Consider the following 12,137-nt stretch of genomic DNA (forward strand, 5'->3'; position numbering starts at 1 on the left):
CTTAGTAGTAATAAAGCTAATTTAAAGGCTGAACAGCTACTACAACCCTACTTAACCACACCTGTCCCAATGACAAAAACAAAAGGCTGTAAAGTGTATAGAGAAATGTTATACGTCCTGTTTTGAATGTACTACTTCCCCTTTCTTCCCCATATCAGAGCTGGGTTTCAAAGACTAAACTGGAGCGCATCTCTTGTAGTCACACAGAGTCTTCAGGTTTACAGGTGTGGAATGTGTGAGGTTTATTTATGATCCGTTTCCTACTCTACTTCAGAATCATTTAACTTTTTACTGAAGTGCAAACAAGACGATCTTTTCACTATACACTGACAGCTGAAGTCGGGGGTGGGAGGGGTCGGTTCACAAGAGTATGCAATATCTCATAATGCCTCACACTCCTCTTTTATCTACCATCTTCATACATTGACACTTATCATCATCATCATCAATTTATCTATTTATATAGCGTCTCTAATTCTGCAGCGCTGTACAGAGAACGCACGTGCATCAGTCCCTGCCCCAATAGAGCTGACAGTCTAAATGTTCTAACATTCACAGACATTATAAACTGTAACTATTTTTTAAGTGCTAGCTTCTATCTACAAAATTTCTTTGGACTGTGACCACTGGAAGGTATCACAAACTACAGTTAGTTTGCTCTTGTTGGTGGAATCAATACTACATCACACATTAATAATGAATGACATGATTTCTAATGCATCGGTGAGTTATTTGAGGAGCTGCTAATCATGACATGCATGTCACATTTAAAAAGGCCATTATGAAGTTTGCAGTTGGATTTTTTTTTTTTGCTTGCTGCAGGAAACCCTGCTTTTGTTATTTATTTTCCCCGGACACTCCTTTTGTTATTCAAAATGTAACAGTTCAGCTGTACCAATTACTATTGGCATTGCATGCCAATGAGAAGAAATAGGTTCAGCAGACATTTAGTAGGTATTAAATAGAAGCCTGTAACTTAACTTAAGTAAATGAATGAAAAAGTCTTTAAAAAACCCTCCGCTATACAAAATTATTCATTGTGGTTGGTTTTCACAAATATATAAGGAAAAAAAAAATACCATACCCTAGCAAGAGTTATGATGCTTCCAAATTGTAGGCAGTGCCAGTACAGGGGACTGTCCAGAACAAATGATGTCAAGGGCCCCCTCAACAAACATTAACAATAAAAAAGGCAGCATCAACTCTGTTTTACTAAACAGCACCTACACATACATTATGCATATAAAACATATTGTACAAATACACAAATTCACTGTAAGACACACAAAGAAACACTATAAGAGACTCATTAAACACTCATGTTAAGACATATCAGATACATCAAATCATGATAAGGTACAAGGCAAAAACAAAGCATATTAAATTTCTTTAGGTGTGTTTCTACTCAGTATAGATTAAAAAGTAACCTCTAAATATGCTTTAAACACCCATATAAGAAGAATGGTTGACCAGAGTAAAATAGTGACATACATATAATAAGAGTTACCTTTATACATATTAAGAGAAACAGTGGAGACACTGCTTACTGTGTAATCTCTTTAGATCATACTTGCCAACTCTCCCGGAATATCCGGGAGACTCCCAAAATCTGGGTCAGTCTCCCGGACTTCCGGGAGTGAGGGCAATTCTCCCGATCCCCAACGGCTGTGGAAAAGTAAATAAACGCGTCATTGTGGCCCCGTCCCCCAGTTTTATTGGCCGAATAGGGATGGTGACAGCTTTGGGGGTGGGGCTAATGGCACGATTCTTCGAGCCCCGCCCCCACACACCCACCTGCCCCCCTGGGACAAGAGCTGCCAATGTTGGCAATTATGCCTTAGATATTTTATATTTTCTATCAATAGAATCTATGCATGAATTCACGTGTGACCCTTCCAATACAAGAACATATTTTTAAGTGATCAGAACTGTGTAAGCACATGTATCTCAATGATCTGAACAGTGTTCGTGCAGCCAGCAAGGACAGTTCAAAAAATTCTTCCCTTGTAATTTCCATGATGATTAGAGTGAGGAAACACAATATGGCAATGACAAATGACCAGCAAAATCTGCTGATAAAATGTGCTGTTCTGTAGCCTTATATGGAATAGAAATACACATTGATTTCTATTCACACAGGTTTCACAAAATGTAGATTGGATTATGTGTACCCCTTAGGTTACAACTGGGTGATTTGTCAAAGATGAGTCAGTGTTCAATACATTGTTCTATGAATATATATTTCCTAAATTATACTTCTCAAAGTAGCTACAGATGCTTACAGTGCGGCACCTAGGATTGCCTTTGTCGGTAATTCAATACCTGTCATTGCATTTATAATAAAGCGTTGCTTTGAGACGACTACGAAGCACAAAAATAGTTGGCAGAAATAGATGCATTTTTATGTGCAATTTCTGAAGTGTGAAAATGACAAGTGAGAATAAGAATCATCTATCACACATCCAAAACAGCAAGAATAAAAAGCAAGTAATTTTATAAGAAACAGCAAATAGTAGCATGCAAATGGTTCAAGATCCTGAACAAAGGATATTGGGAGCTATTATTAACAAACTGCAGCAGTTCAAAGACCTATAACAAGCAATTACACATTTGTCTAGTAGTCAAATTTGCATTAGATCAACCAAAGCAGGGGTGAAGTGCTGCATCGCCGAGCCCCATGGCAAAATTTGGGGGAGAGCCATAAGGGCCCCTGCTGTGCTCTCAGAAGAGCAGAACAGGGGGCTCATCGGAGCATGTGTGGGTCCTATGCATGTGTTTTACAGTCCTGACTGGAGCTGCACTACGTATGCACTGGACCAATGCAGGCTACGTTCTGGCTCCAACTCTTCTGACCATGCTCATTAATACCTCAATCGTGGCTTCATTCCACATGTACTGAATCGGCGCATGCTCATTAGATTCCACTACTCTGCTTTTCTGAGAGCAGAGCATGGAGCCTTGGGAGGGTGACCCAGTATTGCCTGGATCCCTTATCTCGCGACCCTGTAGCTGCCACACCCTCTGTAGAGACGGTCGTTCCGCCATTGAAACAAAGCTAGTTACAAATTGCTTGCTAAAGGTTCAGTTGCACTGTGTTATTAAATAAATTCACTACTAGAATTAAATACATCAAACATGTTAGACTCATGTTATGGAAGTGTTAATTAATGGGTTTTTTAATGTTACAAGATCTATTACATTGTGGGTCAAACTGTAATTACACATGGAGGGATCAAGCCTGCCAATTTAGTCAATACCGATCTAACTGCCCCAACATTGCTCCAAGGGGGGGATTCAGTGCAATGTGTCTTCAGAACATTCCCCGGAGACACACTGCGCCCATGTTGAGGCTAAAATCGCTGCTCTTTTTTTCACCCCATAGAGGTGCAAGGAAAAATGAGCTGAGATTCCTTAATGTAATAGCCAGCAACGTGTGCAGACAGACATTAAAGTCTAAGAATGTGTGGGCCGCAAGAAAACTAAAACTAAATAAATAACCTTCGTCAGCACAAACAGGTAATACATTTGTCCTTGGTCACCATCTTACCAAACAAATAATGATTACAAAAGCGTACTGCTCTGACTGTGTGCGTCAACATACACCGTGGGTGGAGGGAGACGAGCGTAATCTGCGTGCACACGTGTCACATGTCACTGATGGGGAAGGTTGACTGAACTCATCATCATCATCATCATCATTTATTTATATAGCGCCAACATATTCCGTAGCGCATGTTCTGTCGGATTCAGTGAAGTCGTTTAACCAAATAAACTAAAACATGAGCCGCATTCCACTTGTTTTCCCATAGTAATGCAGGGCAGCAAAAAAAAGGGCATTTGACACATCTGCATTAGAGGAATCTCCGGATCCCTCACCACATCTCACCTGCTCTCCCCTCTGGTTACTGTCGCAAAGGTGACCACTAAGAAGATAGGTACACTTGTGTGTTCGCTGGGACAGCCGTTTATCGTGACTGCTGTTCCTAAATAACAATTTTGATAAATGGTCACAATCTTTCATTCCTTGTAATTACAATAAGGAATGAAAATGATTGTGTACAAAACGCAGTGTTTGTTAAATATGCCCCTATGTATCTATTAGAATATAAGCTAACAGCTCATTGAAATCAGTACTAGTACCTGCATAGGTAAGCGTCAGAAATGTTTAAGTTTACCAGTTACTTTAGTTGAGGATGGGGGACTATAAAACTGATGTATTTCAAGATATATTTCCACATGCAAATGTATTGCTGATTTACATCCCAACTCCAACTTTCTTAATGACCCATTAATCACAGCCTAGTAAAAAAGTGATAATGAATATTAGCACACATTGTATGGTGTCATGTCACACCTATGTGTTACATTGCCAAGGGGAATGTATTGTCATTTGTCATGCAGTGTTGCTGTGTATTTCTAAACCCAGCTGATAAAATATTGGTTTTCAGGATCTGTTCTTAAAGGACCAGTATGATTAAAGTACAACTTGCCTTATATAAAAGATACTTAATACCCAAGTATATATATGTAAGTAAAGGTTCACATACCTTGACAGAATTCCAGATGCTTGACATTACATTTAACTTTGCTGTGCAATTGTTTTCTATTATTAGCCATTTTCAGAAAAAGATGTTTAAAGGAGGTTTGCTGCAGCATTAATCAATGGAATGACTGACTATTGGGCTAAAAGCACATGCTTATCTCAAATATTTTAGTTTCTGATAAGGTCCTGTATCTTGTACATACATATCTGTTAATGTTATTAATGTTTTATATAATCAACTTGTATTTTAGGTTAAATTGTCCTTTAATACGTGAGTTTGGTTTAAGCCAGGGTTCCTCATCCTTTTTGCATGTACCCCTTTAACTTACAGAGTACCCCTAAAACGTGTACATTTATAAGTATGATTATTGTCCCATAATGTGTATAAATGGTAGCCAAGTAAATCTTTATGCCTTTAATTTTTTTTTAAATAAAATAAGAATTCTACTTTATTTTGGCTATGTTTTATGTATTACTTATGTACTAAACTGTTATACTGATTTTAACTTTGCGGAATACCATTGAATAACCCCTCGAATCTTTCTGGGGTACACATGCCACAGGTTAAGAAAACCTATTTTAGGCATCCATGACACATGCAGTGTTGTCTGACAGGTGATTTACAAATGTATATGTAATATGCAAGGACAATTTAAACAGCCAGTAGCACTCCAGTTAATGTTTAACAGTAACTCTCAGCATGACCAATCAATTTGAATCCCTTTGTAAATACATTAGACTTTAACATAGGGATTCTTGAAGCCTATTGGACATATTACATAATTACACTGTAAGCTTTATAGTGCAAATCTGTAGTAAACATCTGTTCACCACACTTTGCATGAGCCAGCATTGTGTCCCTATCAGCTTTGCATACAGTGACATCTTTTATACAATACTGAAGAGCATTGAATATTTGACAGTATAAGTCTGTTATTCATTGTATATAGTCAGTGGTCGAAGTGGGACTTTAGAAGTGGCGGTATGAAAAATGTAATGGGAATGTAAGACAGTTGAATTTGATAGTTTTACAATCAAAGGAGAAGCTGAAGTGGGGTGGGATACGGAATAATGATGGTGATTATTCTGACAAGACTTACCCTGATGTCTTCACACCGAACGGCTCCTTCCACGACCAGGCTTCAGGACGACTGATTTGACAACCGGCTGCAAGGCATCGCAACGAAGAGACTTGATGACGTCACTGGCGACCGCGACGCTGTTATCGGTGCTGTTAAGGGGGTGATGTAAGTATGCATGCATGGACAATGTACTTTGCAAAGCGTTGTACATTGTCCATGCCCGCATACTTACATACCCCCTTAACAGCACCGATAACAGCGTTGCGGTCACCAGTGACGTCACCAAGTCTCTCCGGCTTCTTCATTCGTTGCGATGTCTTGCAGCCGGTTGTCACATCAGTCGTCCTGGAGCCTGGACGTGAAAGGAGCCGTTCGGTGTGAAGACGTTGGTGTAAGTCTTGTCAGGGTAGTCAGTATCGATATGCTGACTACCACCGCTGAAGTGGTGGTATGGCATACCATCTTATACACCCACACTTTGACCACTGTATACACTGATTATTACTATGAGGCCAGTTGAAAGCAATGTAAGAGAAAATGTTCCTGTTACTCACCTAAAACGGAGAATTATAAGTATACTTTCGAAGCCTCCCTACAGTGTACTATGTACTTAATGAGCAGCCCCATAGAAAACCTATATATTAACACTCATAAACGGTGTTGGCCATATTGAAATTGACATGAATCAAAGGCTTGTCAGAAATTGTGTGTGTACAGGTCCATTTGCTTACATTAGACCTCATTTAGAGTCGGACGCAAAGTCCGTTTTAGGCGCATCCAACAAAAAAACACTATCATGCATGTGCAGAAAGCACCAAATTCGCCTGCACCTTGGACACTTGCGCCTAAAACAGACTTTGCGTCCTACTCTAAATGAGGTCCATCATCTTTTGTACTATCAGCGTGAAATAGTGTTTAGCAGGTTTTAGGAACACACATTGAAAGCCTGACTTCTGATGAATACAAGCCCTTATAGTGTATACTGTCCACATGAGACCAATATTTACTCCCTAACTGGGCCACCTACTGGACAACCCTAATTTAGACTAATGATTTATTATCTACTAAGGTTAATATGTGTGCTGCAAATATATGGGTAGAAATCATTTTATACTTTATATATTGCCTATTTGAAGACATTTCTCATAAACCGCGAGACAGTAAATATTTATATCAGTATTGTTACTGTTATGCATTGGGTTATATTTGTTTGATTGTTATATGTTTCAGAAGAGCACAGCCATTGAACCCATGCCATGAAATAATACATGCTTCCTGTGGTTATAAACAGCAGTTTTGGGTTTTGTTAGCTGAGCTTCTGCTAGTCTGTGAATCTTCCAGAGACATGGATAAACTCACAAAGGAACAGAAAACCATCCCAGCTTCAAGGCTTGTGGCTTTGATGTCCCCTTTTCCTTTTGGTATTTTAAGTGAATGTGAATAGTTAGTTAGCACAGAGCTTTAATGCTTAACAAACAAATCCGGGCTCCTGAGCTCTATTCATGCCCTGACGGCTCTCGGGCTCTGTGGTACAGCTCTTTCTCAGCTAAAAGCACTATTCCCTCCAGCCTGTTGTAGGGAATCAATTACCACATCAACTTTGTAATTACCCTTCCCCCTATATATGTGTGCTCCAGATTAGTTCTAAAAAAAAACCAGTATTCATTTTTACTGAATTTTATATAATATAAGCAGCCAGAATAGACCCCCCCCCCTCGTACTTTCATGAAATTTAATCCAACCAATGCAAAGGTGTTAAACTGCAAAAAGTAGACGGCGTGCATGGGTTATAACAGCTACTGACACTTCCAGTCTGCTGGGGTGAATACATGTAGTTAGCAGGTTATAAATATAATTAGCATCCGTGTCAAATACTGTAACGCTAACCAGATCTTGGGACTATAGCATTCCTTAGAAATAACTGTCTGCTGTGCCACGTACCACTGATCCTGTGTACAACACTCCACAGTGTGTCTTTAATACATGGCACTTTGCAATTTTAGAACCCTTTAAAAGCAGATACATTCACGTTTTCCCATAAATAGTTGTCACATCGGAGAATTCATGGCCAAAGTAAATTAATGACAAAACACCTAAAATAGCAGCATTGAGAGGATGGTTAGACAGCATTGCCCATAGATTAACTCCCTGGTGACATCTGTCATCGTAGCCTGCGGACACATTTTACGTCTGACTAGCGATTAAGATTAGACATTCCACATTGACTTGCTACTGCTGTAGCGGACTAGGAAGAATGCATGGGTATCACAACTTTAGTGGCCGAGTTTCCTATTAAAGATATGTTGAAGTGGACAGGTGACTTCAAACAGGTTGATATATGTTCGCAATTGGAATGCAGGATATTATTAGATAATCCTGCAACTTTCATTTGTACTTTTTAATGTAATAGTATCTTAGATACTAATGATGTGTAATAAGTTGTCCCATGTTTGCTGACAGCTGCAGAGTAAACTGACTTAGGGCCACAAAGCTAATTAGAGTTTATTGTTGAAAAGTGTTAATCGTGAACAGCATAATTAAATGTGTATAATATGTACTCTAAGCTAGAACGGAGCTGTCATCAACAAGTAGGAGAACCTCTGTCCTCACATCAGTTTCACATTTCAGTGTTCGGAGAGGTAGAGTGTGTATTGCTGCTGCCAATAAGAGAATCACATGCAGCAGGCTGCTACAGGCACCAGCAGCCAAATATAAACATTTTTTGAGACGCTGTCATCCTAGATGAGTCACGAATATCGAAAGTCGAACTAACATAGACCCATCTATCACCCTTATACAACATGAGCATTCAGACTGGGGAGATACCTTTTAGGAAGTATCATTTTTCTTTGCAAAACATGTAAATGAGGATCACTTTTTAAATTAAAACCTCTTATAGGGAAATTAGGTAATCAAGTATATAGTACAATATTTCTTTTTCTTTTTTTTTAATCATGTTCCCTTATTATTACACTAATGCTACAATGTATTCCTTGGTTTAACAACCGAGAACACTGCTATAAACAGTGGCTGTTGTAGCATTTTCTAATAAGTGGTTATGATTCATATAAGTGATTGGGTCCCAATTCAGAACAAATTACTAGGCAGTGCCTGTACAGGAAGAAGCGCGTTTTGTTCTAATTTGAGTTCACATCCCAGACAGCCACAAGATCGCCCCCTTCCTGCATGTTACTAAAAGTAAAACGTGTACTTACAATGTGGAGTTGGAGCATCCAGTTTCTAGTTCTCCTCCTTGGTCCCTTGTATGACTGCCTCTAGCCTCCCCAATGCTGTATTATATCGGTGTTAGTGTGAGGGTAAGATCCAAGCCGGGTGACACACAGCCCGGGGGTGGTCTCTGGTCAGTAGGACAGCCCGCATGTCAGCAGCAGGCAGCGGGCTCCTCACACTCTCTTATCCCTTCCTTTTGGGTTTAAGCAGAAATAAGAGTGGGGGGTGCAGCATGAAGTCAACCAGACGCCAAATTTCTGCCGTCACCTTGTTCTTTTCAAATCTTGAATAGTGAGAATAGCAACAAAAGATGGAATTTCCTATGCAGAACCAATAGAGGATAACTTTTCATCAGGCGCAGGCACTTCAAAGTCTCCCTTCCTCGGTTTTAGCTGCTCTGCTGTAACACACCCTCTGAGAGACTTGTATATGAGGTTAGGAGCTGGGCGAGAAGTTGGTGAGTGTTCAGTGGGTTCTAGCTGGAGCCTGGAGTGCATCATCTCAGTGAGGTCCGTGTCTGTCTATGGGAGGGGTTCTAGGGTATCCCTCCTCTGTCACCACCCTCTTTCCCCTCTCACCACCCTCTTCACCGTATTTCTCGTCTTGTCCCTCATATCTCCCTCTCCTCCCACCAACTTCTTTTCCACTCCCATCATCTCCCCCCTCCTCTTCTCCAGGGATCTCTATGAACAACGATCTCTCTGTTAGCTTTGTCTCAGACTAGCACCAAGTGTGCGCTGTTTGGCTATCTGGCACTTTTCCTTGAAAATAGAAGTCATTTCTTCGGACAGTCGTTTCTTCATCAGCTTGTTTTTCTAAGGAATGGTTATTTACTGCTGTCCCAACAGTCTTGTTAAAATAAGGGCTGCCTGCAATAAATAGCGTTCAAGCATTATAAGACAGAATAGTGCACACTGACATCTGAGGAATGATTGACCCACGTACCACTTACTGGTTATTGCTGTATAAAACGATATAGAAAACGCACAGTTTGATTCTGTACACAATAATGTGCTCCCTCCTATTCCTACTATTTATTTTCCAGTTGCATTGTAGTGTGGTTAATTAATTCGTTTTCAGTATCTTATTTATGTTGCTACTTAATCCATTATGTTCAGTTTACTGCAACTGGATAATAACTGTGAAGAATAGAGGATGGTGTACTAAGTGCAAGGAGAGGTACTGAAATATATCTTAACTGAATTTAAGCTTAAAGGCTAGTCCAGATGAATGCTTTCAGACAGATGCAAGAATATCGGTCTGGAAATTCAGCAAGCACAAAGATCATTGATCCCTGTACCTACATTTCTCTCCAGTTCACACGGACAGCTGCGGATCAGATCAAAATGCACAATTTTCCATCGGTTGGGAGCTTGATTTGACCCATGGATTATGCCAACAACAGATGAATATTAGCAGAGCTTATGTCTTGCGTTGCTGTCCATATGGAACAAATGGCGTGATTAAATGATCTGTCAGTCCCCTGATCAAGGTCTATGGGGGGCAATTCAATTACAAGCAAACTGAGGTGCTAAAAAATCCCACCCATAAATATTTGTGAAAGTATATATCAAGTTGCCATTGATAAAAACTTGTCTGAAGTATGATGCTTATGAATATTAATCATGTAATTTATAAACCCAAAGTATTTCATGATATATGTTTAATCTAGTAGCACTGGTCACATTGCCACATTTAAAAAAATAAAAAATAAGGGACATTTTGCAACTGAGTATGCTTTTCATAACATGTACATTTTGTCTTGGAGGACCTTGGTGCAGTATAATCCTCACAATGGACCTCATTTAGAGTCAATCCAAAGTCTGTTTAAGAAATGTAAGCGTGGAAGTGTGCCGCAGCTAGGTAGGGTATTACGAGTGGCAAGCAACCCCAGTTGCGTCCCACTCTTAATACCCTATGGAGCCGCGAGAAGTTCTTGCAGCTAGCTAACGCTTGTGCCACCTAATTCCTGCCATACAGCTTTAGCCCTGTTTTGACGTGTGTTGCGTCTGCGCCTCACTGCGACTAGGATGTACTTACATGGTCACGCCTTCACAATTCCACGTTCCTCCCATTCTCTCGTAGTGAGTCGCAAGCTGTCACAAGTGTTAATTGCATCCAAGATGCAGGCGGATTTGGTGCTTTCTGCACATGCGTGGTAGTGTTTTTTGGTTAGATGCGCCTAAAACGGACTCTGCATCCGACTCTAAATGAGGTCCAATATGATTGCTCAATTTGATGATAAAATATTTTTGCATTATATATTGTCATTCAAAATGAATCTACACATATTAGACCAGAAAATAGGAACATATACTAAAGACCTGAATTTTATATAACAGAAGTTTTGCAAAATACAGATATAGAACTATCCTAAGGGTATTTGATGAATGAATGCGAAAGATGCATCACCCAAACGTCCACTCCCAGTGTTAATAAACATTGAAATAAATATCTTTGTTCCCTATTTGAAAATTTGAGCTGTAATTAGCGCAGTGTGACGTGTACCATCACTCACGCTCTGGCATGGGATCAATTGCTTAAGTTTTTTTTAAATTAGCATGATTGTGGTTTATATTATATTTCTACTACTGTGACTGCATAGGCAGATACTGCCTATTCAGCCTCAAATTCCTAGGGCAGCATGGTGGCTTAGTGGTTAGCACTTCTGCCTGAAAGCACTGGGGTCAATTTCCAACCATGGCAAGAAAATCCACGTTATTGCTGTACCGTGGATTGCCTTCGCGGCCCGTTTCGGCGCGTTACCGTAGACCGGAAACCTAATTGAATATGCCCCCTAGTGTAATATGTAAACACTTAGGGGTATATTTACTAAACTGTGGGCTTGAAAAAGTGGAGATGTTGCCTATAGCAGCCAATCAGATTCTAGATATCATTTTGTAGAATGTATTAAATAAATCATAACTAGAATCTGATTGGTTGCTATAGGCAACACATCCACTTTTTCAAACCCGCAGTTTAATAAATATAACCCTTAGACATCCTCCACCAAACAGATTAGAAAGTCCAAGATGATAGGAATTCCTTGTACAGTACTTAACCATGTTGATATCACTCCACAGCAATGAACCACGTGAGGGTGAGTGGGGTTGCCCCATTTTATATTATGCTTACTTAAAAATTGCATTGTATTAAGTATAGAGATCTCCACAGAGGCTTCTTTCAATGCATAGCTCCCAATGTGAAATTGTGAAATAATCATAAATAAATATCTACTGCATTTTCCTTTATTACACTGATATAGATTACCAATGGACACA

At 39.7% G+C, this 12,137-nt stretch overlaps 1 protein-coding gene across 1 annotated transcript in view; it reads right to left on the reverse strand.

Annotated features, from left to right (window-relative positions):
* CHST3 (carbohydrate sulfotransferase 3) overlaps positions 1-9,348 on the reverse strand; it is a 96,684-nt gene extending 87,336 nt beyond the window's left edge. Inside the window, exon 1 of the mRNA XM_075216712.1 lies at positions 8,841-9,348. The gene's annotated coding sequence lies outside the window, so the exon portion shown is untranslated. The remainder of the gene's footprint in view (positions 1-8,840) is intronic.
* Between the last annotated feature and the right edge of the window lie 2,789 nt (positions 9,349-12,137).

Source organism: Mixophyes fleayi, chromosome 6, assembly GCF_038048845.1.
Source record: "Mixophyes fleayi isolate aMixFle1 chromosome 6, aMixFle1.hap1, whole genome shotgun sequence".
Taxonomy (NCBI): domain Eukaryota; kingdom Metazoa; phylum Chordata; class Amphibia; order Anura; family Limnodynastidae; genus Mixophyes; species Mixophyes fleayi.